The sequence below is a fragment of the Anolis carolinensis genome, chromosome 6, assembly GCF_035594765.1.
Source record: "Anolis carolinensis isolate JA03-04 chromosome 6, rAnoCar3.1.pri, whole genome shotgun sequence".
Lineage (NCBI taxonomy): Eukaryota > Metazoa > Chordata > Lepidosauria > Squamata > Dactyloidae > Anolis > Anolis carolinensis.
In genome coordinates, this window is record NC_085846.1 from 101,861,781 (window position 1) to 101,888,625 (window position 26,845).

Below are 26,845 nucleotides of genomic sequence, written 5' to 3' on the forward strand. Positions count from 1 at the left end.
CAACCCCTGATGGCAAAGAATATAACTGCCTCCTTTATTACATTTCGCAAGCAGGGAGATCTTTTAGAGTTTTGTTGAATGTATTAGAAAGAGAAAAATCAGCACAACGGTAGTGGGACTCCAGTCATAGTCTTAGTAAAGATGGGAAAGCTGCCCCTGTTTGCCTTGGAGAGACTTTGAAATAAAACTCTGGGATTTCATGGGAATGGGTGGTGGGGGGGGGGGGGGAGAGAGAAATCATTCCATTTGGTTCCTGAGCTAATTTGCCAAAGGACTCCACTCAGACTGGTAACTGGGGTCCATTACAGGGCTATACAACTACAAAATTCAACTTGCTGCAAATGCTCCATTGGCCGTTGGTTTGTTTCCAAGCATGATTCAAAGTGCAAGTTATGACCCTGATGCTCAACAATGGTCCAGATTGAAAAAGATCTTATTTCCCCATAGAAGCCTCCCCACATAAACCTGCAGGGATCCTTACCACAGTTGGGGTCTAGAAAGGCTATCAAAGCTATGCCACACTTGCTCTTTATATTTTAGTTTTGTAAATATGCCTTGTTGAAATGCCCTCCTGTACCTCAGTTACAGACTACCTGGTGCCTGTGAAGGTCACTGCTCTCACCTGTGGACTAGTTTCGGGAGTGATCAATACTCTGTCCTGTACAAACACTGCTTCCTAACTTTCCTGAATAAAGGTAAGGTAGACCATCCTCACAGAAAATGTCAAGAAATGTGGTTTATGCTAGCTTTTCAGGGTGTTTTCTTTACACACAGGCATACACACACAATTGCCAAAAAAGGTTGAAACATTTGCTCCATTTGTAATTCTTTTGCTAATTGTGTGGAAGAATGAATTATAGCAAATGCCACTTTTCTCCTTGCTTGTAGTATTATTTTACAACAAGCTGCAGCTGTCCAAATCCTCTCTTCAGCACAACCATTAGAGAGGCAGAAGTCTTTTTCTTCACTGTCGCATTTAGTCCCCAGGAAGGCCTCCTGAAAGATTTTATCCTTCTCTAGTTTCAGGAGCAGCAAGAGAGAGCAAGAGAGGGCAGTGGGGTGACGGAGCCTACATTTGGAGGATTCAGTCCTGAAGCCCTTCCTTTTTGTAGGGATGGGGAACCCTTTGATATCTATATAGGCAAAGAAACATTTTATATATGAAATATAAGTTCCTGCTATCACAAGTAGGATAAGCAGAGCTCGTTGCATTTTTGAAAGGAAATACTGTAACGTTAGGTGCCGGCCCCTGCTTTTTCAAAGTTGCACACTTCTCAGTGGGTGACATCCTGTTAGTTAAAACCGTATGTCCACATCTCACCTTTTTTTGGTTGTGGTTTGGGCATTGCAGAGGTCAAAGTTCCCCTTCTTTCCTGGGGCAACTAAAGCCACATGATTCCAAGACTTACGTGAAGGAAGGAGAATCAAAGAGGTGTTCACCGTAAAGACACTACAAGTCAGAAATAATGTCAAGGCGCACGGCAAGAAATCATTTGTAAATGTACATTTATACCTATAAATCAACATGTGTGAATTTTATGCAAATCTGCTGTCTCCCCACCCCAAGTCATTTACTTTGCTGTGTGTTTGGGGAGGGGGTAAGTGTCCATACTCAGTATTTCTCTTTCTAGTTTTTTAGTATAAAATTGCTGCAAAAGGCAGTGATGCTCAACCTGTGGGTCCCCAGATGCTTTTGGCCTACAATTCCCAGAAATCCCAGCCAGTTTACCAGCTGTTAGGATTTCTGGGAGTTGAAAACCAAAATATCTGGGGACCCACAGGTTGGGAACCACTGGCCTAAAGGCAGGACTCACTGGCCAGCATACATTTTGGTGCCTCAAAAATTAGCTGTTTCTGAGTATATTTGACCTGCTGATTCCAAAAGTGGTGCCAGTTTCCACTATCAGCACTATTTCTGAGATGCAGAACTATGCCATCTACCTGTCACCATCTATCCTCCCAAAGAAAACCATAGCCATATCTAAGAAACAAGAGCTGGTATGATCTATCCAAAGAAATGTTCTGAATCAGTGCCCCAAATAACCCCGGGATCAGGCCTAAACATCAAGACACCATGACTTTTTAAAATTGGGCTGTGTAATCCTCGCACAAAGGTTAGGACTTACCATTGAAGAGAAAAGCTGTCATTGATTTTGTCGTCTTCCCCATTCACTTTCCAAATTCTCAGTATTTCTGATCTCGTAATTGTGTGTGCTGCTTAAGTGAGTTAAAATGCACGGAATCACTCTGTTAGTCTCACTTGAAGTTGAGAGATTAAAAATGAGTTCACTGTTTGATCCTGTGCTTAGGATTTCATTTGTTATTTAATTCATTTCTATGTCACCACTCTTAGATTTATCTAGGATTGGCAGCCCAGGTTTGTCCTAGGCTCTGAGGGTTTTAAGCCTAAATGTGAGATCTAAAGATGGCCCCTGGTAATGTCATGAAAGTGTTATATATTAGGTATCAACCACATTTGTTCACAACTTGTCACTTTAACACACACACACACACAGGGTGAGAGACGGGAGAACGAACACTTGTTCCTGTTTGGGATAAGGCAGAAATGTTAGCTATGGGGTTATTGGGAGATTAGGAAAATAGGATCAGAGGCCTTTAATCTACCCTTTTTTCCCCTTTAGCTAGAAAGTGGATGTAGAGCAGAGCAGAGGGTGAGCCCTGGCACCACAACAATTGATAGGGAAGGAGAAAGTTAAGAGCATAGAATTTGTGCATAGAGCACCTTTGCACATTCCAGCCACAAATCAACGAAGCCTTGTGTATTGCAGCAAGTTGCTGCTCTCTTAGCTGAGCTGGAGATCTATTTGCACAGAGCCCCTTTCCTCTAGCCAAGAGCTGAGCCCACCAAAACTGGAGAATATGTACCCTGATTTCTCAGCTGGAGAATGACTCACAAAAACTGGAAATTTAGGGCCAGGCCCTGAAATGTGGCAACCCTAAGTAGGTCCAAAATGTGGAAATGGGTAGCCTATTTTTTTTAAAAAAATCCAGGTCCCAAGAACCCACAATAAGGATACCAGAATCCAGACAAACGCATGCCAGAGAAATCAACTCTGCACTGTGAAGTAGACTGTCTGGGGTACTGTTTCTTTCAGAATTGCTTCATTGTTCCAGACTTCTTGGAAAGCTTTAGATCTGTTTCTCTTTAGGGGGAAGAAGTTGCCCGCAGTGGTGCAAGAGTTTGGTCCAGAATTAGGAATTTTTTCAGTGTTCTTTCTCACCCTCATGTGTTTTGAAAACCTTGAAGTGAAGAGGCTGCATGCCAACAGACCGAAAACTGGGGATCAGGCCACAAACGGGGATTTCTGAAGGAAGGAGTGTTCATCTCTGGTTAACATTTATGGAAACATTCTTGTTCAGCTCCATTCCCACATATTCAGAGCTTTTTCCCTGTTGTGAAATTCCCTAATGCTGTGGTATGTGTGCAAATGCCAGGGCCGTGTTGCTGGGGCCAAGTGGCTGTGGTTGTTCCCCACCCCATCATTGCCATGTCAGGGGATATGGTTGCCAGGTTTTCTGCAAACCAATAGAGGCCATGTAAGGCAGGCCTAGAAAAGGCCATTTCTAGTCTTGCATGAGGAAGGTTCTTGTGAACCACGGGGCTCCCATGAGATGTCAAAGCTCACAGGACCCAAATCTAGCCTTGCCAGGCCAGTTATCACAAGGTGAGAATTTTATACCAGGTGGAGAAGCAGTATCACGCCATTTGCAATACCAGCAAATGGACCCCAGCATTTGGTCAGTAACATTTGATTGTTACATATATGCCAAATGCTTGGAGGTTGGAACCCGATTAGGAGAGGAAGTCAACAGGCAGAAGTGAAATAATTGGCAGCATCCATTCTGCTATTAATACCACTCACTCACACTCACACTCTCTCATGTCTTGGAAATGTTGCTTTTGGAGGCATGCATTTCCCAGAAATTAGCCAGTGTGGCTAGTGGACACCAAACTAAAGGATTTCTGGTAATTACAGTCCCCAAAAGTTATTTGTCCAAGCTCCACCCTCTGCAGCAGCGTGGAACCAGGAATATGCCACAGAAAAGCAGATAGTATGTCACAAAAAAAACTATAGATAAAAACAAGTTTTGTTCATTTACCACTGAGTTTTTTTTATATCAAGAGATAGAAATTATGCCCTGAATTCTACTGAGGAAAAAAAACTATTGTGGATATTACAACTGATTCTTTATTGCCTCAGCCACTAGTTGGAATGCTCTGCCCTCAACTACCAGATACTACAAAAGTTTTCAGCAAAAAACTTAATTTTCCCCATCAATGAAACAAATGCAATTAGTGCTAAGTGTGCAATCAATATACATTTATTTCATGACAGGATAAAAGGATCTTGGCTTCCCTCTCCAAACTGTATTGCAAAGAAAAATCTTTTACTGGTGTGAGGTACCAGGTCCAGAGCTTGTTTGCATACGACTGTCAGAACACCCCTTTTTGTTCTACATTCTATAGATGTATAAAAGGTAAAGGTTTCCCCTGACGTTAAGTCCAGTCGTGACCAATTCTGGGGGTTGGTGCTCATCTCCATTTCTAAGCCGAAGAGCCGGCGTTGTCCATAGACATCTCCAGGTCATGTGGCCAGCATGACTGCATGGAGCGCCGTTGCCTTCCCGCCGGAGTGGTACCTATTGATCTACTCACATTTGCATGTTTTTGAACTGCTAGGTTGGCAGGAGCTGGGGCTAACAGCGGGCACTCATTCCACTCCCGGGATTTGAACCTGGGGCCTTTTGGTCCACAAGCTCAGCAGCTCAGCGCTTTTAACACACTGTGCCACCAGGGGCCCCTATAGATGTATAGAAAACAAATAATCCCCCCCCCCCCAAAACATACATTCCCAACATTTATCTCAACCATCTGTCTTATCTATCTAAACCAATATTGTCATGTTTGCTATTCCTTGCAGGCTACTAGTTCATTGACAGATCCCCCCTTTCTTGCATACGGATGTCTCCAATGTCTGTGGGGTAGACAGTCCACTCCGGGTACACCCAAAGTCTAGACCAGTGTCTTCAGTGGGAGGCCACCCCCAAAGTGGTTTGTTGGACAAGTTCCAACAATTATCCATTATAGAGAGATTTGGAGAATAGTTCTTCAACAGGCCTTACAACTTCCTCCTGTAGGAAAAGTGGAGGTCTGGCTTGTTGCAAACACAAATTGGCTGCCCCTTCATCCGATTTGCCCGCCGCCCTCTGACCTCATGAATGAGCCAAGAAGGGCAGGGGTCCAGCACATACATGACGGCTCCCACCTCTCCAGGGACCCTGCCCACATCCTCAGGCTGTACAAATTGAATGATATCCCATAACACAAGACAAGCTGAGACCAAGGTTAAATCTTCTGGAACAACATCCTAAATTTGAATGGATTCAAACAGTTTTATATCTATAATTAAGAGAATGTTGTGGAAATATTTCACCGTGAGCTGCTGAGCACTTAAATATTCATTATATTTTATTTGAGAAATGTATACGCCTCCAAAGACAGCTTAGAAATATAATTCAAACAATATATATTTGGGATGGGGAATAGACTACGATACAACTGCTAGTCTCAACTGGATTAGACCCAATGTATCAACTGCTAAACAACGGATCGATATTGATGTAAATCCTATCACTTCAGAGAGTCTAGTTGGAGCTTGTAATTGGTTTTGGGCCTCACAAAACAGTCCAATTACAAAATTAAAACAATGTTTCAGTTTAAAAGCCCATTACGGCACTTTTAGTAAAATACAGGTTGAAGGAAATAGAGAATCCAAAATTAGGCCATTAGAAGGATGATCTTTGTGTGTAAGGGTTTGAGTGAGGTATGTGTGTGCATTTCCTTTGTAAATTTAAATTATGTTGCTTGAAGGTTCGTAAATTATGAAAACAGCGCACCTTTCACTTGTATTGACAAAACTGCAGAATAGTTTAATAAAAATGCTCCCTTACCACTCAGCACAAATAATGGAAAGGCAGGGATACTTCATCTCCAAAGTAGCTGGAACTATACAAATATTTCTTGATAATAAAGCACCAACCCACTCCTGAGAATGCAGGCCTAGGTTTGCTGTATTTTCATTTCACGTTTGTGCAAAATGAAAAATAAGAAGATGGAACATTTCAGCGTCATCAATTGCACTATAAGAGGAAACACTAGACTTCCATGCACATTTACATAGTCCTGGTGGGAATCAAACATCCCATAACCAACATAGGCAATGGTGATGGGGATTGCAATATAACATCTGTAAATCAGCTCCTAGCGTAGAACAATAGTTGATTTCCATGGAAACAAAATCCAACTAACAGTTGAGATCCAACCCATGACTTCTAAAACCCAGAAATGGTGCTTGAAATTAGGTATTCCAGTGTTTTCCTCAGAGCTTGGCAAATTTATTTTTTCACTACCATCCCCAGAATCCCCATGCAGCATAGTCAATGGCCATTCTGGCTGGGAAATACTAGGAGGAAGAGTGCAAAAAAAATAAAATAAACCTAAGCTCTGTTTTTATGTAGAAACTATATACACTTGGTCCTCCATATCCATGGGAACTGCATTCTTGGATTCAACTAACCACAGCTAAAAGTACTCTTTTGAAAAATCCCGAAAGCAAATTTTGATTTTGATGTTTTATGTCAGGGTTGTTATTTTGCTACACCATTGCATATAATGGTCTTTAAGCATTCAAGGATTTTGGTATCCATAAGGTGTCCTGGAACCAAACTCCAGTTAATACTAAAGGCTTACTGGAATCAGTGGAGCGCAGAACAAAGAGACATCCAGAGACTTTGGTAAAACTATATACAAGTTTTACTGTAAGCAATAATAAACAAGACAAACAGACTTGCAGACGAACACAGGACTCTAGGCAGACAGCACTCGACTCAACTCAGAACTGAGCAGAACTGATGCAATCAGTAATGCATACACACTTGTGTCTGGACACTCCCCAGTTCCAGCCACACATCAAGGACATCACAGCTTCTTAGTAATTAACTCTTTCCAATCTATAATACACTCTGGATGATCAATCAGTATGCAATACAGGCAAGACACAAATTTCCTTTAAACACTATCAATACACAAATCCCACATTAACAATTTAAACTCCAAATATCATGTGTAGTGGAGTTCAAGCAGATGGATGCTTTTTCAGTCTGAAATACAGAAATGTATTGCTTTATAGAAAGCCAGAGACCTTCACACACAGCTCTGTCTGTATTAATTCATGGTGACTTTCTCGGGTTTTGAACAAGACAGCTCTAATTGTGTCTGCACCACCAAGCTACAGGCCTTTTCAAATATACCTACAGCCCCCTGTGTGCGAAGCATATGGTCTATAATGAAACTTTCAATATCAGAAGTTATTGGAATAGGTTCTGAGTTCAAAGAAAGAAATTAGCATCTGACATGTTGGCTTGGTCAGAGGATTAGACATTTTGAGTCCCCTTCGTGGGAAATAAAGAGGAGTATAAATAAATATCATCATCATCTAAACAGCCTAAATGGACCCATCTAATTTTGGAAGCTAAGCAGAGTAAGCCATGTTAGTGCTGTGATGGAAGACCACCAGTGAATATCAGGTGCTGTAGACTATGTTTAAGAGAGGGAACTGGCAAGCCACGTCTGAGTATTCCTTACCTAATGAAATCCATTGGATTGCTAGGTTGACAGGTAACTTGAAGGCATGTACATGTACACACATTTTGGCTTTGAAGTCTTGTTCTTTCCAAGCTTTCCTGTCTTGGATAACAGAGAGTGTAAACAGGGAGAAACAAAATAGTTATGGGTTCTTGGTATTAGATGTTGTTGGTTCCAGGACCCCCTGTGGATACCAAAATCTGTGGATATTGAGGTCCCATTATGCACAATGTCATAGTATAAATCATCTTATATAAAAAAAGCAAAATCAATGCTTACTTTTTTATTTAAAGCTATTTTAAGCCCTGGATGCATAACCCATGGATACAGAGGGCCAATGTATGTAGTCAATACAGCTTTCACCTGGGACAGAATAATGACTTCGGAAAAAAAAGTGATAACAAAACTCTATAGACATATACTGGAATGGGCTACTGAGGAAGAAACAGTCAAGGAATGTATGACAAAATGGGCAGTAAATTTTGGAAGAACAATTAGAATGGAGCAATGGGAAACTATGTGGAATCGTAAAATGAAGCAAATGTATTCATACGATCTGAAAGAAAATTTGATCAAAATGTTCTATAGATGGTATATAACGCCACAGAAACTAGGTTATTACTATAAAGACATGAATACCGCCTGTTGGAAATGTAAGCAGCATGAAGGAACTTTCTTTCACATGTGGTGGACGTGTGATAAGGCGAAAAAATATTGGAAAATTATATATGAAAGTATGCAAAAAAATTTAAAAACTAACTACCAATTCAAACCAGAACTTTTCCTCTTAGGAATCACGGAACTGAAGCTAACAGAAAATGAGGAACTGTTAATTAACTATATGACTACGGCAGCAAGGATCACATATGCAAAGTACTGGAGACAGGAGGAAATACCGGATGCTGACCAATGGCTACTCAAACTAATGGAAATTAAAAACATGGATAGGCTAACATATATAATAACAAAACACCAAGGAGTGCCCAAGAGATGTACAGACTGGAAACCAATTTTAGTCTATATACAACAAAGAAGAATGACAGTATGTATGTAGTGAGAAAGACTGAGACTTCAACTATAAGACACAGACTGATAACATTGGAAATTACGGAATATGTAAAGACAAGCTGACAACACGAATAGGTCGCGGGACTAGAAAAATTTTGCTATAGAGAAGCAGATCCAGAAATAGAAGGAAACCAATGCAGGAGTAAAAACCTGAGAGACAATCTGGTTTAGATATGGATGGAAGTCAAACCAGATGTGTGTGTTTTTTTTTGGTGTGTATTTATGTGTATTTTATTATATTTACAATCTCTTTTTTTTTCTTTTTTCTTTTTCTTTTTTTCAACCACTAACCTTACATCTCCTCCCCTACTATCCAATTTCCCAATTTCCTACTTTCCTATAACCAAAATGTTCCCCCACTTTTATTGTTATCTTATGAAATATAAATAAAAGTTTAAAAAAAAATACAGCCTTCACCAATCTGGTGTCTCTCGGATAATTTGGATTATACATCTCATCATTCCTGCAACTATGGCCAGTGAGATGATGGAGGTTAGAGTTCAAAATACCTAGAGGGCATAAGATTGGGGAAATCTTAAATAAACCGTATTCTCAAGGGCGCTGATCACAGTTGATTTTTCCATTTTGAAAAAAATGTCTTGGCTCACTGTTTGAATATATTTCTGGACAGTGAGATATTGAAATGGTTTGTAACTGAGTATCCCCTAGTCTTGTTTGAAACTGAAACCCTTTAAAATGCTCATTTGGGCAAACATTGTTTACACACACACCAATTCCCAAATAAGAAAATTCTAATAATAGAACTCTAATGGTAGTTATAACAAAGGTCTGGAACTGATGATCCTTTAAGGTCTGCTTCTCATCACACACTGGTTTGGGCATCAGTAGGACTAGGATGACTCAGTGGAAATACTGCTGAGTCATAAGGAGGAACAGAGACCGGGAGAGCTGGGCTCATCATTTTCATCTGGTACTGACAATAACTGAAGGATAGAAGGCACTCATGTTCTATGGTGTTGCTATGGGTAGAGAAATACGGCCTGGAAAAAAATATTTTTTCTGCTATTGCATGTTTCAGATGTAGTAGTGATCCTCACTTTCTCTCCTGCAATCTGCTTGATATTCATGAGGCAATTCTTCAAAGCCAGTTTGGTACAGTGAACTAATTCAGGTTTGCCTTTTTTGCCTTTTTTTCAACTTTATCAGTTTGTACCCATAATTTCTGGCATGATACAAAAACTTCTTGAAGCAATCCTAAGTCTTTCACCATGCTCAGTGTAATTGAAGCAATTGTGTCTTATATTATAGGGGTCTTCAAAAGCAACTGGACTGAAATTTCCATTATACTTCACCACTGGCTAATGCTGTCTAGGGAGTTGCAATCCAACAATAGTCAGAGAGATCCATGATCCCTAACTATATTATAGGAGGTAAGATGGTGTGTAAATGACACAAAGACAGTTAATGGCCCGCTAAACCTAGCTCTGGATGCCTATTATGAGTCTCAGCCTGTTGTTGATAACATTATTTGAACCAAAAGCAAGGAAAATAATCCAGAATTATTATTTTTGTTGAGTTAAATTCTGGGAAACAAAAAAAAACCCCTCTTTCACATTTTAGATATTGTAAAATTCCATTTTAAAAAAACAGATTTCTTTAAGTTATCATTTTATTATCATTAAGATGTATGTTTTTTTAGAATTTACTTAAGTAAATTGTTGAGTTATGTAAAGTGAAGATTTTAAAAACAACCTTTGCATGATTGTAAGTTGCCCTAGTGAGTCCATCCCTGTGTCATGGAAAATACTTTCTAAAAGGCAACACTTTCCAAGAACAGTATCAACCCAAAAGACCAAAGTCCCCCTTTGCCCACCAACGTGATCTCATAGACTCAGGTACCAGCAACTCTAAGTTTGCCTGTGTGTGAGGTAAAATACAATACAGGAATGCATGGGGAATGGCTCGGTTTTGCCGTTCTTTGCGAATGAAGCACCCTTTTGTAATAAGGTGGCATTTCCGTCCCTGATCTGCAAAGCGAGCCCGTCGAGTTCACAGCAAAAGCTGGCATTTGTGAGATTCCTTTTCTTTCCTTTTGTTTTGTTTCATTCTTCAGCCGTGCAATTCAGCTTTAACTGACTTAACACAACACACTCAAAACTTTGTTCCCTGACTCAGGAGCAGCTGCAAAAGTTCTTCCATTTCCCACATCGAACCCATGCTGGCTCACATTCCTGGCACGTCCAGAAGTGGAGAGGAATCTAGGAGAACAAGAAGTGCTTTCGTGGGGCTATCTGGTTTCAAGGCAGGTGGAAGGAAGGTGGCCGTGCTCCTCCTGAAGAGCAAAACAGCACTCCCTTCCCAGAGATCAAGGGTGGCTCCCATTTGTTCCTTCACTCTAGATTGCCCTGGAAAAGTTATATTTTTTTAATGAAAGAAAATATCCACAAACCTTGCCAGTATCCTTGTGTTACACTTTCCTCTCCTGACTAAGCCATTAACAAACACATTTTTGGAGTTCCTCTAGACAGTGAGAAACTATGATGTATAAAATAGCTCTGTGCTTGGACTGTTCTTCAACAAAGGAACTTGTTTGGAAAAGAAAGGATTGTGGCTTGAGAAATACTATGGAAACCCAATCAGGAAAACGGATGGAATAGGGCAAAAGGAAACCTCTTGGTCTCATCTGTAAGGATTATTATAATGATGATTTTGCAAACCCTGGAGTGGCTGCTTTCTAATCAAATTCTGGTCTGGTCTGATGACTATTCTTTTCGTTATTTTTTACATACACATCACAGCTTTCCTCTGGTTAGCTCAAGGCAGTTTACATGGTTCTCATCCTTTCTACTTTAGTCTTACAATAACCCTGGGAGATAGGCCAGGCAAGAGAGATTAGCCCAAGGTCAACCACTGAGTTTCATTGCTCCTTGTGAACAACCACTCCGATCTCCAAAGTCTTAATTCAACACTGGCCAAAACATCACACTGCTTTGCAAGAAGCAGAAAGCTATTAAAGGGAGAGAGAGAGAGAGAGAGAGAGAGAGAGAGAGAGAGAGAGAGAGAGAGAGAGAGAGAGAGAGAGAGAGAGACAGAGCGAGCGAGCCAGGGCTGTTTATCTGAAATGTTTACAACTTCATCAGTTAGGAGAATTAAGAGGTCCTAAATAACAGAACTGTTGGCAGAAATGGAATGGCAATATTCTGAATTGACTACTTAGTTATGATTGTGTAACATCTCCTGGCTTGACCTCCTCTCCATACTCCACTTTAAACAGCTAGATTTAGTGAAGGAAGTCCTCAAGGAGGATGACATTTTCATCTCCTCCAATCAGCAAATGAGGATTTATAATAGGGGTCCTGGTTCTACATAAATACAGAACAGATATAGATCTGTAATTCTGTGCAACAAAACCATAACTTCAGTACTGAATGCCAGCCAACCTTTTAGCCCACTGCCTTCACCAAAGCAGGGTCAACACCATAGTATTATTTTTATCTGGTCTGGCCAACCAAGAGGCATTCACATAGGCTATTTATGTTGGGCATTTTGAGTCCACTTTTTGGTCAAAATTATTCCCCAAATCACTTTCATACAATTAATAAAAGCAATCCTTGCCCTAGTCAAGCTTATAACCTAAAGCAGGACCCAAAACGGAAAAAAGGGCATGAGAAGTGAGAGAAACAAGAAATTTGAAGACTTATTTCTTCAAGGATTGTTCATTGTTTTATATTATTTGCATCCCACTTTACCACTAAAAATGCACTCCAAGTTGGCTAACAATGTTACTAAATAACAAACGAGCAATAAGATAATTAGAATTAGATAATAAATCTATTTTAAGGCAATGTTTAACATTAAAATGGTTTGGAAGGCCAATTTGAGATGTTGCTTTCACACATTGCCTGCAAGCATATAAAAAAGAACCGATCACAGGTCCAGGGGGATTACATTCCACAATCTGAAAGAAACACAGGAGAAAGCCTTCTTCTTCTACATGTCAGTCAAATAGGCCTCTGTAAATCATGGCATTCCCAAAAGAGCTTCTTTTGGTGTTCTAAATATCTAAACATGTTCAAAATGAAGTAGCATGTGATTTCTTAAACTCAGAGGCCCCAAGCTATTTATAGCTTTGAATCTTTAAACGAACATCTTGAATTGAGCCCAGAAAGCAACTGACAACCAGTTTATGATCTCAATGCCATGTTGCAATTGGCTGCTTTATTTGTTGCAACTGAAACTCTTTCCTGGACAGTCTTCAAGGATAGCCCCACTTAGGGTCCTTCCACACAGCCATATAACCCAGAATATCAAGGCAGAATAACCCATATCTGCTTTGAACTGGGTTATCTGAGTCCACACTGCCATATATTCCAGTTCAAAGCAGTTAATGTTGGATTTTCTGCCTTGATATTCTGGGTTATATGGTTGTGTGGAAGGGTGTCCTGTTTTGTCTTTCAAGAACAGCCTTAAAACACTGTGGTAAGTAAATGAAAACTGCTTTACTTCAGCAAAACATAAAGTACAACACACTCAGTGGAATAATGCAAATTGGAAGCAAGGAAGTCTTAGGGTAAATGCAGTTCTTAGTCGCTGTTAAATTCCCAAATCAAATAGCAGTCTTACTTCAGACAAAGAAACAGCAATAAATCCTTAGAAGCAGTTTCCCAGATACAGACTTGAAGCAGGCACAAGGGGCGCAAAGAGTCAGTTTGTTACTAGCAAGAGCTGGCTGCACCTGCTTCCACTTTATAGCCCTGAGTCCCCTATTCTAGCTGAATGACGTCTCTGCTCTGTTTCCTTTCGCCTCTCCTGAAACGTGGGCACTTGCAAAATCTCCCCCTCAGATTCCAACTCACCCTCAGATCCATGAACACTTTCCTGCTCCCCTTCCTCTTCTGAAGAAGATGAATTCCTAACAAAGGGCCCTTGGAGTAGGAGTAGTTAAGATGACACAAGTAAAAATAGGTGTCTGTTTCCAGCTCAACTCTGAAAACGTCATAGCTGGTTGACAAAGTCGTGTTCAGCTGCTATCATCTAGGAATCCAGCTTCTGGATAATAATGTGCTACTCAAAAGGAATAAAAACGTGGGGTTTTGTGTTTGTTTTTACAAAACTAGATTCCCTGGAGAATAAAAATTTAACAGCAAAAGAATATTTAATGGACAAGTAGTCTGAAATATTAGGAAAGGTTTTTGTTTTTGTTTGTTTTTTTTGTTTTGTTTTGTTTTGTTGGGGTTTTTTTGCAGCCTGAGCTGCTGGCAGTAGAATAGACAACACTGGAAGATTATGGACTCTCCTTTATTAGAGATTTTAAAGGAGGGGTTGGTTTTGAAAAATGGATCCATGCGTAACCCTAGTTTCCATGTCAATGAAGGGGTGAGCCTCCTCTGGGTTTTAGCCTCAAAAGGAGCTATCCAATGTACTGAACCTATTTAGAGACTAGAGTTCAGCGCTTTACATAATTCCTTTAAAATTCAGAATTAAACCTGGAGCTGATTCACTGCCCATAGCTGCCACTGTGAAAACAATTATTTTCTGAAACAGGGTTTCCCAGGTTTCTGATGGGAGGGGACAGCTTTTTTTCTTAATATTCTAGGTACTGGTTCCATATTTGTGCCCACTGGCTAAAACCCTTTCTTCTTTTCTGGGAATCATTCATGGAGCAGTAACCATGGACCACCAACAGTTCACCATACTGTTCTCAAACAGATACCTTTCGCCAACTTGCCACAACAGTGGGTTGGTGGGATGAATAGTCCAAAAGTGGACAAAACCGAGTCCCATGTTTGACAAAGCTGGTTATTCTAGATTTGGGCCTGGGTGATCATAGACAGGTAAGCAACATGAGGAACTCCTATTAAGGGGTTGCAGCATTAGGAAGACTGAGAACCACTGCCTTAAAGAGATTCCAGTCTCTTGTTAATGTATCTTCTTTGGATGCAGTAGTTCTATTTTGGATCATACAGAAAAGTGAGACACTTGTGAGCATCCTTTACCACCCACAGAGTATAGAGCCCATAGCTTAAAAATAAGGTCACTTTGTTTGTTTAGGCATTCTCCCTGTTTGCTGTTTGTAGAGGAACAGAACAACTCCAGGCCCACTTTTCAGACATTTACAAGAGACCTGCCGTGAACCTAATATTCACTAATGAAATCCAGCAGATAAATATTAATCTCTCTCATTTTCTTTCCTATGAAGGCAAGCCATTGTTCCTAGCCCATATATTTATTTAAAAGCAAGACTTCCAAGAATGCATGTGAATATACTTTTTGCATGTTGTCAGCTAAGACTTATATTCTCATTCTTTGACTTCTGCCAGCTGGTTTAGAGGTTGTCTCTGCAGATAAAAACATCTTGTCTCCATAACGGCAAATAAATAACTCCATAGCAGAGTAGGCTTCTCATTCAGATATCAATCTTCAGATTGTCAGAGGCTACCGAAATGCTTAATTAACACATCTTGCCTATCGCCTAGTATTAAACTTATTTTTATTACTTGTATGATGTGGTGTGGAATTTCTGCCAGGGCTGCAATTTAATCAGTGCCTGACAGTTGTTACGGCTGTCATGGTTTTCCCCGTCCCTTACAGGAAATTGGTTAGCCACAGAGCTAACTTGAAATAGACATTGCACAGAATGATTGTAAACTTGGTTACTTCTTAAAATGGACCCTGGGAAACAGATTTCTGCAAGTTCTATGGTGTGCAATACTAGAAAGAGGATTTCTCCTTTTGCCCTTTCTGACTTCCCACCTTCAGAGGAGGCAATATCTCTTAGTGTCAATCGTGTCATGGATATTATATTTAATTTAGGAGCACCTATAGCAGGTCCTTGTGTTATCAGATGTTTCAAACAACAAGTCCCATAATACCAGATCATGCTATGCTAACTGCTTTTCTACCTGGAAATAATAGGATCTGGATAAGCTGGATAGACACAAGCTCCCTGTGGACCAGAGCTTGGGAATATTTACTAGTTACTCTCCAAATTCCCCACTGAAAATCTGCAGTCCAAATAAATAAATAGACTTTTCCCAAACTCCTCTTTTATGGACTCGAGTCCTGACACCAGGGCACAGTTAAATAAAGCAGCAGTTCTGGGCAAATTGTCAGCATGGACTGTTTTTTTGCTCTTTCTCCCATTCCCCAGCCAAGAGTCCCACATAATGCAGTGGAGGTGAGAGAGTCCTTTTCAGACATCCCATATTCACAATTAGCCATCCAGAAATGGGGCTTGCTCAACTGCTTTGATCCAATTGGCAACTTCTCACATTTGTTTCTATTTATTCCTTTAGGTTTTTCGATAGGGTGGGGGGAGGTAGAAGTTTTCCTCCAAGAGAGATTTTTCTCTTTCATTTCAAAAAAAGAATTCCACTTAAAAAACTAATTACTGATGTACAAACGTCTGGCCATTTTGAGCTTCAGTGAATTAAAGCCTGGCAAAAGAAACAGCAAGCTTGGACTGCAAATGCTTTCAATAAAATGTCTCTTTTTATGGGCAGAACCATGATGAGTTTTCTCCTAGTAATCCCCTTTCAATCCCAGTTCCCATGAGAATCTACACTCGGAAGGTGAATCACTCTGAAAGGAGCAGGCTTGGGAGGATGGGCACCACTCCTGGCAAAGAAGGCATCCAGTGTGTTCTGGAGCTGGAAATGTGTCGTTCAGCTCTTGTTTCAGCTCTTTAAAGTACCCAAGACATAGCCTCAATTTCCTCTCAATGTTCTGCTGTTTTATTTTGATGCAATGTGTACAGGAGTGCATGTGACCAGATTATGTAGCAACACCTTTAAATATTTTTCTATTTGAGACCTAACTTTGTTTGTTTGTATCCATAACCTGTTCTCCAGCCAGGTTGGGTTTCAGAAATAGCTTACAATTAAAATCCAAATTAAAATACAATATAACTAGGTATATGTTGATGCGTAATCAAGGAGTCTCCTCCGCCCTCAGGCACTCCGTGTTGGTTATTTGGATAGTTGCATCCTAAAAGCAACTTTTCCAGGTTTTTCCAACAAATACAGAACCATGTCCAGAACCATGGCATTTAAACATATGTCTTGGAGCCTCTGGTGGCACAATGGTTTAAACCTTGTGCCGGCAGGACTGCTGACTTGAAGGTTGGGTTGCTGACCTGAAGGTTGCCAATTCAAATCTGGGGAGCACACAGATGAGCTCCCTCTATCAGCTCTAGCTACTCATTCGAGAATATGAGAGAAGCCTCCCACAAAGATGGTAAAACATCAAAATATCTGGGCATCTCCTGGGCAACATCCTTGCAGATGGCCAATTTTCTCACACCAGAAATGACTTGCAGTTTCTCAAGTCACTCCTGACATGAAGAAAAAAAACATATGTCTTAACCAAAGTCTGAACTATTAGAGTTAAGAAGAGATAAGTGCCAAGTAGGAAATAGGTTAATTGGGAAAGCACAATGGAGGATAAGAATAGAAGGGAAACACTAAAGCAGTGGTTCTCAACTTGTGGGTCCCCAGATCTTTTGGCCTTCAGAAATCCTAACAGCTGGTAAACTGGCTAGGATTTCTGGGAGTTGTAGGCCAAAACACCTGGGGACCCACAGGTTGAGAACCACTGCACTAGAGTCCTGAACAGAAAAATACAGGAAATATGTGAAAAGTCAGATCTGTAAGTAAACAACCACATCTGTTAGAAGAAACTTGGTGAAAGTAGGGGTGAACACTTGGCATTTATTATATACATATGATAGAAGACCATTTACCATGGTAGCTAGAACATCTAGGATTTTAAGTTTAAAACATCTGGAGATCCAAAGGTTCCTCAAACCATGTGTATGTGTATCACATGTATTTTTCTAAAGGATATCATCTAGTACTCAAGAAACAAAGGAGGACCTTGGGCTAGAAAGAGTGCTATTTTAATACTTCTGAGAAGATTGTAGAAATGTGACCTTGTAGCTTGAGAAACAGCATTTTGCCAGATCCACTTCAGGGCTTGCGATATTTATCTTAGGCCTAGCTATTCCTCCTATTCTCCCCTATTGAAGACTGCTGCCACACCACCAACAAAATAACTAGAAATAATAATCACTTGGCAGAATGGAAGACTTTGCTCTCTGAAATACAGCCCTGCCCAATGGCACATCCATAAGATCAGGAATTTGATAAAATTGGGATTTAATTAAGAGCTGTTGCAAATTGGTGAATCTCAAGGAATACATTCAGCATCAGTGCTGAGCTACAGTTAGGGGTTACAGGTCTATATTAGACGCCACTGAGACCTTGAAGAATTGCCTCACACCTTCAAAATATTGCCCTAATGCAGTTTTGCCACATTTGGGTGACTCTGAACCATTAACTCTGTCAACCTTTCAGTAACTTCTTGCAGAAAACAAGAGTTCTCTTCTGTGCTCAAAATGACTTTGGGACCTAAAAATCTTGCAAAATTGACCTTCATATTCCTTAGGTGGCATTTGGGGGCAAAAAAAAAAGAATGTGTTGCACGTAGCCCACTATTCCTGTTGAGCCTGCATTATTATTCCCTTCAAACCATCATTTGAGAATAAGTGGACACTATAAAAATGAATGGCTCAGAAGCATGAACATGTTATACCCATGTAACCTTTCAGAAACCTTTCAGAAATAGATTTTCTACTGAGCCATTGTTATTATTATCAAGTATTCCAGTCAGAGTGCTGAAGTACTTGATCAATATTAGACAAATTCAACTTTAGGACTATTTTGTTTGGATCCATTTGATCTCTGTGGAATCTGCATCCTGGAAACAATAGCTGTGTTTACTAATGATGGCCATTTTAGCTAACCCTAGTTCGTAGCCAATTCCATGCAAGCAGTCAAGTAAAAATACATTTCATTTCAAAAAGTACTGGGTTAAACTGACTTGGGAAGTAGGAATGCAAGGTCCTTTGTAATGCTAGGAGGTCCCAGGAAATTCTTGAGGATTAACCAAACATCATGTGGTTTGGTAAAATAACATTGGTTTCTACGAAAACAGATCCTAGGACTTTCAGAGAGGTTTTTTTTTTTTTTTTTGTCTAGAGGTGCAACTCATTTTCAGTTTCAGATGCATATTTATCTTCCAGGACATCTTTAATGGTCCAAGAAATGAATGAACAACCCTCGCTTTAGAGTCAGAGAGGATTTTGTTAGTTCGCATTTTAAGTAGCAGTTTTTGAGTGTACTCAGAAAGGAGGCACCATGGTTACTTATTTAATGTGTTATTATTGTGTTTTTGTTGATAGCAATGGTGAGTGATGCTTGTGTGATTTTCTGCCTCCTCTTTGGCTGGCTTTGGGCATTATGCACCTTTATCTGGTTGAACATGGAGCATGATTAGTTATTTTCCTCAGGCAACATTATTTGTTAGATTTGTATCCAGCTCTCCTCCCCAAAAATGGATTTGAAGTAGCCATAATGTCCAGTGGTCCAGCTGAAACCACTGAGATAATAGCTGCTTGCTTGGTCTGTCTTGCTGACCACAGTAGTATCTATTTCCGTGTTTGTTTCTTCAAGAAAACACTTAGCACTATACTCTTTATGAGTGGTTTGTAGGAATGTTTATAAGGTGGAGGCTAGGGCAATCCACTGGGTGACCTTCAGCTAGTTTTATTCTAGTCTAGTCTAGCCTCAGAAAAAGGCTTTAAAGGCACACACCATCTGAACAAAAAGAAAACCCCATACGGTGATTGGGTCACCATGAATAGTAAATGGCTTGAAGGCATACAGCAACAACAACACAAAACTTAAGTATCACTGATTCTTGTAAGATGAAGGGATGCCAGCATTGTGAAACAAGTCTGGTCCCCATACTCAGGAAAATTGCAACAGGCAGTTCTGGGCTCTGATCCACTATGATAATATTCACCTAATTACATGATGCAGGTTCCAAATAAAGGTCACAAGCAACACAAAAGAGAATGGATTCCATCTGTCTTCGACCAAAGGGCTCATGATATGTACCAAATTCAACACACTTCTTGTAAGCTAAAAAGGAAAAAGGAAGAGGAAATGTAGGGGCAAATGGAAATACAAGAATATGCTATCAAATATTTAGGATACCTTTAACTGGTCAACTGAGCAAAAGTAAGCTGAAACATAAATACTAGCAGGGAAGAAGCTTGAGTGAGCTACACATCTGGGACAGGATAAAGAGGGATGCCAGATAGCTTGCTGGGGACAGAGCAGTGAAAGAGCCAAGATGGAGACAGAAATGGCAGTAAGCTTTCAGAACCAGACGTACTAGAGAGAGAACAGGAAATGAATGTACTAATCACTGAGACTGCAGCTAAATAAGCTGTCTGAATACAGCAACCAGTGTGACAACCATTACTAGAGACAGCCAAGTTTGGGATCTAAGCATACTTTCAGTCTATGGAAAAGAAACTGAAGAGCAGGGGACACGAGCAATGGTTCCAAACTTTTGGTCCTCCAAGTGATTTGGACTTCAACTTCCAGAAATCCCAGCCAGCTCACCAGCTATTAGGATCTGGGGGAGCTAGAGTCCAAAACACCTGGAGGACTAAAGGTTGGGAACCACTGCTCTAGAGTACTGAACAGGAAAAGACTCCGTATGGCCTAAACACACAAGACTACTGATCTTGGAAGTGAAACAAGGCTAGCCCTTGTTACTACTTGGATGAAAGACTGCAAATGAATACCAGGTCATTATTGCTGCTGTTGTTATGTGCAACCAAGTTGTTTCTGATTTACAGTGACCCGATGGTAACTTATCGTGTGGTTTTCTAGGATTGAGAGTGTGTGATACATCCAAGGTCATCCACTGCATTTCCGTGGCCAGGTAGGGATTGAATCCCAATTTCCAGAATCATTTTCCAATGCTTAAAACAGTACACTCCACTAGCTCTGAATACTGGGTACCGTCATCTACCCTGTTTCCCCGAAAATAAGACATCCCCAGAAAATAAGACCTAGTAGAGGTTTTGCTGAATTGCTAAATATAAGGCATCTCCTGAAAGTAAGACCTAGCAAAGTTTTTGTTTTGAAGCATGCCTGCTGAACAGAACACCAGAACATGCAGGATCGGTAAATGTACGTACCATAGATTGTTGTAGATGGAAATAATGGTAGTAACAAGAAATTGCTGATAAGATTCACAGTTTGTCTGGTCATGCTGGTTTGTGATGACAACTACTGTACAGTAAAGGTTCATTTTTTTGTTCAACTATAAATGTGAATTCTTCATTGAAAAATAAGACATCCCCTGAAAATAAGACCTAGTGCATCTTTGGGAGCAAAAATTAATATAAGACACTGTCTTATTTTCGGAGAAACAGGGTATATATTAGAGGAAGGAACTGTTAAAACCACCTCTGAATTTTAATTGCCTAGGAAAAAGCTATGAAAATGTATATGATCTCCATAATTCAGCAGGTGGCTTGAAGACACACACACAAGGTCAGGAACACTCAATGGAAAATGTACCCTTGTGTTTTCTTTGGTGCCCTTGTGGTGATCCATTGAAGGGTGCAAACAACCAGTCAAGGAGAATCCTGGTGTGAATTCCCACACATTACTGCACTTAGATGAAAGATTTAAGTGACGTAGAGACAATTATAGAAACGTAAGGGCCTCATTACATACAGCCCCTGAATAGAAACCCAGAGGGAACAAAATGGGTTCTGGGAGAGAAAGTTTATATATGTAAAGAAAAACAAGTTTTCCCTCATCCCCAGTATATTGCCACCAAGGGAACTGGGAAATCACCAAAAGAAGATTTCTCATCCTTGCTGCAGCGGGTCATCCAAAAGCCCCAAAGCATAGATAAATTTGCTCAGAGTATTTGTCTTGTACTACAAGAGCACAATTTTGATTATATAAAACATCCAGATTTTCTGAGAGCAAATTTGTTTTTCTAACATTTGGACATTGCAAAACATTTCAAGGACTTGTGCTACATAAATCACACGTTTGTAAAAATGCTAGCTGTAGCAAGCAAGTCATCATTAGTGCCCTCAGCTTTTGGGAAGACAAGTTCATTCGAGTGCCAGTGTTCCAGAAATGACCTGGGACATCTTGGCCATGAAGCCCACACAGACCCTAAACCACAGATCTAAACCGTCATAGATTCAGTGCATGAAACCATACTGTACAGTAAAGCTGAATTTTACTGAACGCATAACAAAGCATTGCTATTTTTAGAACACGCTGCTCTTAAGTGGACAGTTTAAAGAGGAACCTACAAAAGTTACATGTACTTTCTGGTAGTAATTACCTCCTACAAATGTGACTCATTCCTGCAGTTTGAATGTATACGGTTGATGTCCCAAAATCAGCAGTCTTATAAATAAATCTCTGAATCACAGACTGAAAGCCTTAAGTGTTCAAATATTTCTGGCTGCTCTGGGAGGCAGTTTTTAGTTTAAGCTTTTAGCTTCATAACAAAATTCCAAAGTAACAATGTTGATATTTAAGGTAGGCAAATGCAGATAAAAGGCAGGCTGTACTTGGAGATGTGTGTAAGCATCTTGTCCTTTCGCTTGCCTTTTGCATATAGCTCTGTAAACACAGTGAGCCTTGCAAAGTTGAGAGGGGAAGAATGTTGTGGCTAGAATTGTTTCATCAAGGAACGGAGCTGTAACTCAATAATATAGTGCATGGGATGTCTGAGGTTCATTTTTCAACATCTCCTCCTAAGGTAATGGGCAATGATATATCAGAGCTCACAGGGCCACAGCTCCAGAATTTAGAAGGAAAAATGAAAGGATCTGCTTTTCCCACCACCAGACACATTTACTTTCCTGTTCCCTCTGACCTAGATGTTATCCTCACAGGGGTACAAATTATTTGTTTTAGTCACAAAACAATACATATATAAAGATATTTGGGGTATGGTTTGGCTTTGAGTGAGAAATATCGATCCATTAACTTTATAAAATACTAGCTGCGCCCGATCACGCGTTGCTGTGGCAAAGTGGTGGTGGTATTGGTTAAAAATTGTTGTGTAATTTTTATTTGACTTTATTTGCGTTTTTTATTAATTTTATTGTAAGTTATATTTTTATTTATTATATTTTATTATTTTCTTGTATTATTTTTAGTTATTTTCTGTTATTATAGTATTTTATTGTATTAATTTTTTAGTGTTTTTTATTATTTTTATTGGGTTGCTAGGAGACCAAGTTGGAGGAGCTTAGCCTTCTAACTGGCAGCAATTGGATAAAAGCAATTCTTCCTCTCTCTCTAATTAGGACTTTATTTTTCTTTTCTTTTTGTTGTATCAACCTAGAGGCGTGGATGATGGGTTGTGTTGTCAAATTTCGAGGTTGGGGGGCCTGTAATTTTGTTGTTTTGTGAGTCGCCATGATGCCATAACTCTTTTATATATATAGACCTGCTCCTCTTGGAGATAAAGACTGATTTCGTTTTTATGACGCAGGAACTGTTTTTGGATTCTCCTTGCATGTCTGGCTATAAGACTTTAAAGGACCTCAAAAGCTACCATTACCTCATTGATAACAGGATTGGGTCGGCACTTGGTTACATTCTTGAAAATTTATTGCTGGTCTGAATAGACCAGGCTAGTCTAGATGGAGCATTGGTTCACCTTTAGATGAGGCAGGTTCATATGTTCATTTGCTTCAGTAAAATATATTACATAAGGAGGATAGGAAAGAGGGCTGTGAAGTAAAAGGAAGTTTGCACACTTTTCTTAGGACTCCAAAAACATACAAGTAATAGGATTGAGTGGGGGCTGATCTAAAACACAAAATGGAAAGCTATCAAGATAATACAGCTAACACAACCATTGAGGAAACTGGTATGTCCACATCTGGTGTGTCCATATCTTGTATTATCTGTTCAGAAAATTAACAGCAACTCAGAGCTACAAGAATTGCCGAAATGAGGGTGTCTGGAAGATGCAGATAACCTTTCCTCAAGCAACATGAGTAAATCTTGCTCTTCATACTAGACTTACATGTGAGTCAATGAGGAAGAGATCCAGCATAGGATGATCATAAGCAAATGCTGATTGCGGGTGCTGAATGTTTTTGGATGATATCCAACTTGTTTCAACACTCCCTTTTTCTTTCCCTTTCCAGATCAATCATGTTGATCAGATCATTGAAAATGCCAGGAATTTTTGTTTTCTTTTCTTTTCTGGTTTCAACATGAAAAATATTGATTCAATCTTTAATATTTTCTCATCTTAATTATAATATTTCATTCGGCAGTCACTCTCGCTTTAAACCTTAGATCCAACCTAGAAATCTGCTATCCACATTGTTTATCTTCCTCACCATTACAATCATGTACCATAGAATCCCACATCTTACAGATGAAAAGAGTAATACTATTGATACTTACATAAGTGCAGATTTTATTTAATTTGCTATGGGATGTTGTTGATGATATTCGTATCCCGCTTTTATCTCTGTGACTGAGAACAAAAAATTATGCTGCATTGGCTGGATTACTCTTAAGGCTCTGTTCTGTTTTCCTTCTGTCCGATCCCCCTTCTCTCCCCACTCTTTTAGACGGCAAGGCACTCTGGACAGAGACCCCTTGTTTTATTTTTTGTAATGATATCTAGTATAATTATGGATGTTTGAAAAACAATGAATAAGCAAATCTGTTCTGCTGAAATGTATCCTGTTTTCTCAAGAAGAAACTGAGAACTTGAGAACATCCTGTATGGAATGGGAAGACCTCTAAATTAGAAAGTAATTAGAAAGTAGATTCTTACTCAATTGTGTATAAAGCTGTTGACTTAAAACAAAACTTTTGTTTAAAGTTTGTTCGTGTGCAAATAGCATATGGTATGTTACATTAACCCATGTCTTTTCTCAAACACATACATTTGCCCATTCTGTAGGTCTAAAATATGCTCAAAAATGCAGTCCTAAAACTGCTGAAGAAATCCATTTTTGCATGAGTTCTAAGAAGAAGAAATAGCATTATGTCTTAACTATAAGGGAAGAAATATGTGCATATGCCTTCAAGTTACCTGCCAACATATGACAACCCCATGGATTTTTTAGGCCTTTCATTATCTTAACAAAAAAGGGAGAGGGGACCTTGACACGCACTTGTTCCAATCTTAATGCTGGTCATTAAATCAATGTTTGACTCCTTTTGGAATTCCTTGCTGCCTTGCAGCTATTCTGTGTCGCGAGATTTGCCCACATGTCATTGAAGAATCCAACAAATTATTATTATTATTAAGAATCCAACAAAACACCAAGAGCTCTCCATCTGCAATTAGCGCCAAAGACAGGGAACTGCTACAAATGATGGTTCCTGCTAGTGGCTAAAAGTATATCACCAGATCTTCAGCATTCTCAACTTCCCTTCTAATGTCACCTATTGTTCTGCATTTTCTGTAAATGGTGTAGTAGACTTAAATGGCTATCTGGTTTATCAAAAGGCATTTCCTGCTTCCACTCACAGACGTCCACCTGGGTAAGGAAGCATGAAGGAGGCAGTTTGCTTTTGGTCCATTTCCCAATCCAGCCACAGAACAAGTTATGAAATCCTTCTTCAACCTAATGCCTTTCAGCTATTCTGGACTATAACACCCACAACCCTGACCACTGGCTATAACTGGTTGAGAATGATGGAGCTTGGGAATGGTATGTGTATGCCTTCAAGTCACCTGTTGACGTATGGCAACCTCATGAATTTCATAAGGTTTTCTTAGGCAAGAAATGGATATTCAAAGGTGGCTTTGCCAGTTCCTCCCTCTGAAATATAGCTTACAGCACTTGGTATTCATTAGCGGTTTCCCATCCAAGCATTAACCTGGTACTGGCACCTAAATGGAGCAGCAGGAATTTATAAACTGTTGCCTTAACATATAGTTAAAGTGGAGAGCTGCTTCATTACCTGACTCTGACACCAGGATTGAATTCCCTGCTGAGTAGTGCATTAACAAGGTTGAATCTCTTCCCATACTGTCTTCAATGAGATGTAGTTTGCTCCATAAACTTTTATTTAAATACACGCCAAATAATACTGATATCAGAGCAGAAATCTTTGTTTTCTTTTGATTTGATTCAGGTTTGCAGCGATCAGCATTCCTTGCTCTCAGTTGCCTTTCTTTTCATTTTTGTTGGACAATTTCATTTGTTGAAAGAATGGATTTAAAGGAAATGATTCCCAGTCTTTGTATATATGAAGGTAAATGTTCCAAGGCAATATTTTGGCCATTTAGTCTCATCTCCGAGAAAAGGGACAAAATCTCAGGTGGTTATTCGTAGTCATGTCTTTAAAAAAAAAAAAAAACCAAAGACATCCATTGCAGCCTATCAGTAACATCTGAACTTCAGAAGGCCTTATAGTTCCAATAAGGAACTAAGAATATGGTTAGGTTTGGCTTACGCAGCAGAACGGAGGTGGCAAAGTCCTGAAAAGGTACAACTGAATACCATTTATATGTCATTTGCATTTTAGGGGTACTCTTTGTTAGAACTCGGAAAAGTTTTTCCTTTATTGTACAGTGTCCAGAATCTTCAACCAGCAACCCTTGGAGGTGTGTTTTGGGAATTGTTGTTCTCAAAAGTTATTTTTTCCATTTCTGCTATTTGTAAATCCATAAAAAATTAGAAGTGCCATAAGCATCCAATTGGATGTACTAACAAAAGTTTTTAAAAGCTTACAAGCAGAATGGGTGCACATAGGGTAACCATATCTCAGGCCCTGGACCTTCGCCTCCACCAGCAAAAAGGAAGACTCTCAGGGCAACAATGCTCCCTTGAAATGTGTGTTTGCCTGTGTCTTCCTCATTACTTTGGCTATGTATTTATTTGAATGGCACTCTCTGTACAAATGTGGTTGATATTTGATGTATCATACTCAGTGATATCACCAGTGCCCAGCTCTGACCTCTGAGGGAGAGAAGAGCCACCAGACACAACTCCATCATCCCTTAGTCAATATAATTAATATAATAATAATAATATTTTAATATAATTTACAATAATATATAATATTATAATATATTGTATATGCATATAATATTAATATTATTTTGTAATACAATATAATACTTTTTCTTTTTTTCGTGTCAGGAGCAACCAGAGTTGCTTCTGGAGTGAGAGAATTGGCCATCTGCAAGGACGTTGCCCAGGGGACGCCCGGATGTTTTGATGTTTTTACCATCCTTGTGGGAGGCTTCTCTCATGTCCCCGCATGG

At 39.7% G+C, this 26,845-nt stretch overlaps 1 long non-coding RNA gene across 1 annotated transcript in view; it reads left to right on the forward strand.

Annotated features, from left to right (window-relative positions):
• Window positions 1–573: 573 nt before the first annotated feature.
• Window positions 574–26,845, forward strand: part of LOC134292499 (uncharacterized) — a 29,798-nt gene continuing 3,526 nt past the window's right edge. The window contains exon 1 of the long non-coding RNA XR_009999739.1: window positions 574–695. This is a non-coding gene — a long non-coding RNA (uncharacterized LOC134292499). The remainder of the gene's footprint in view (window positions 696–26,845) is intronic.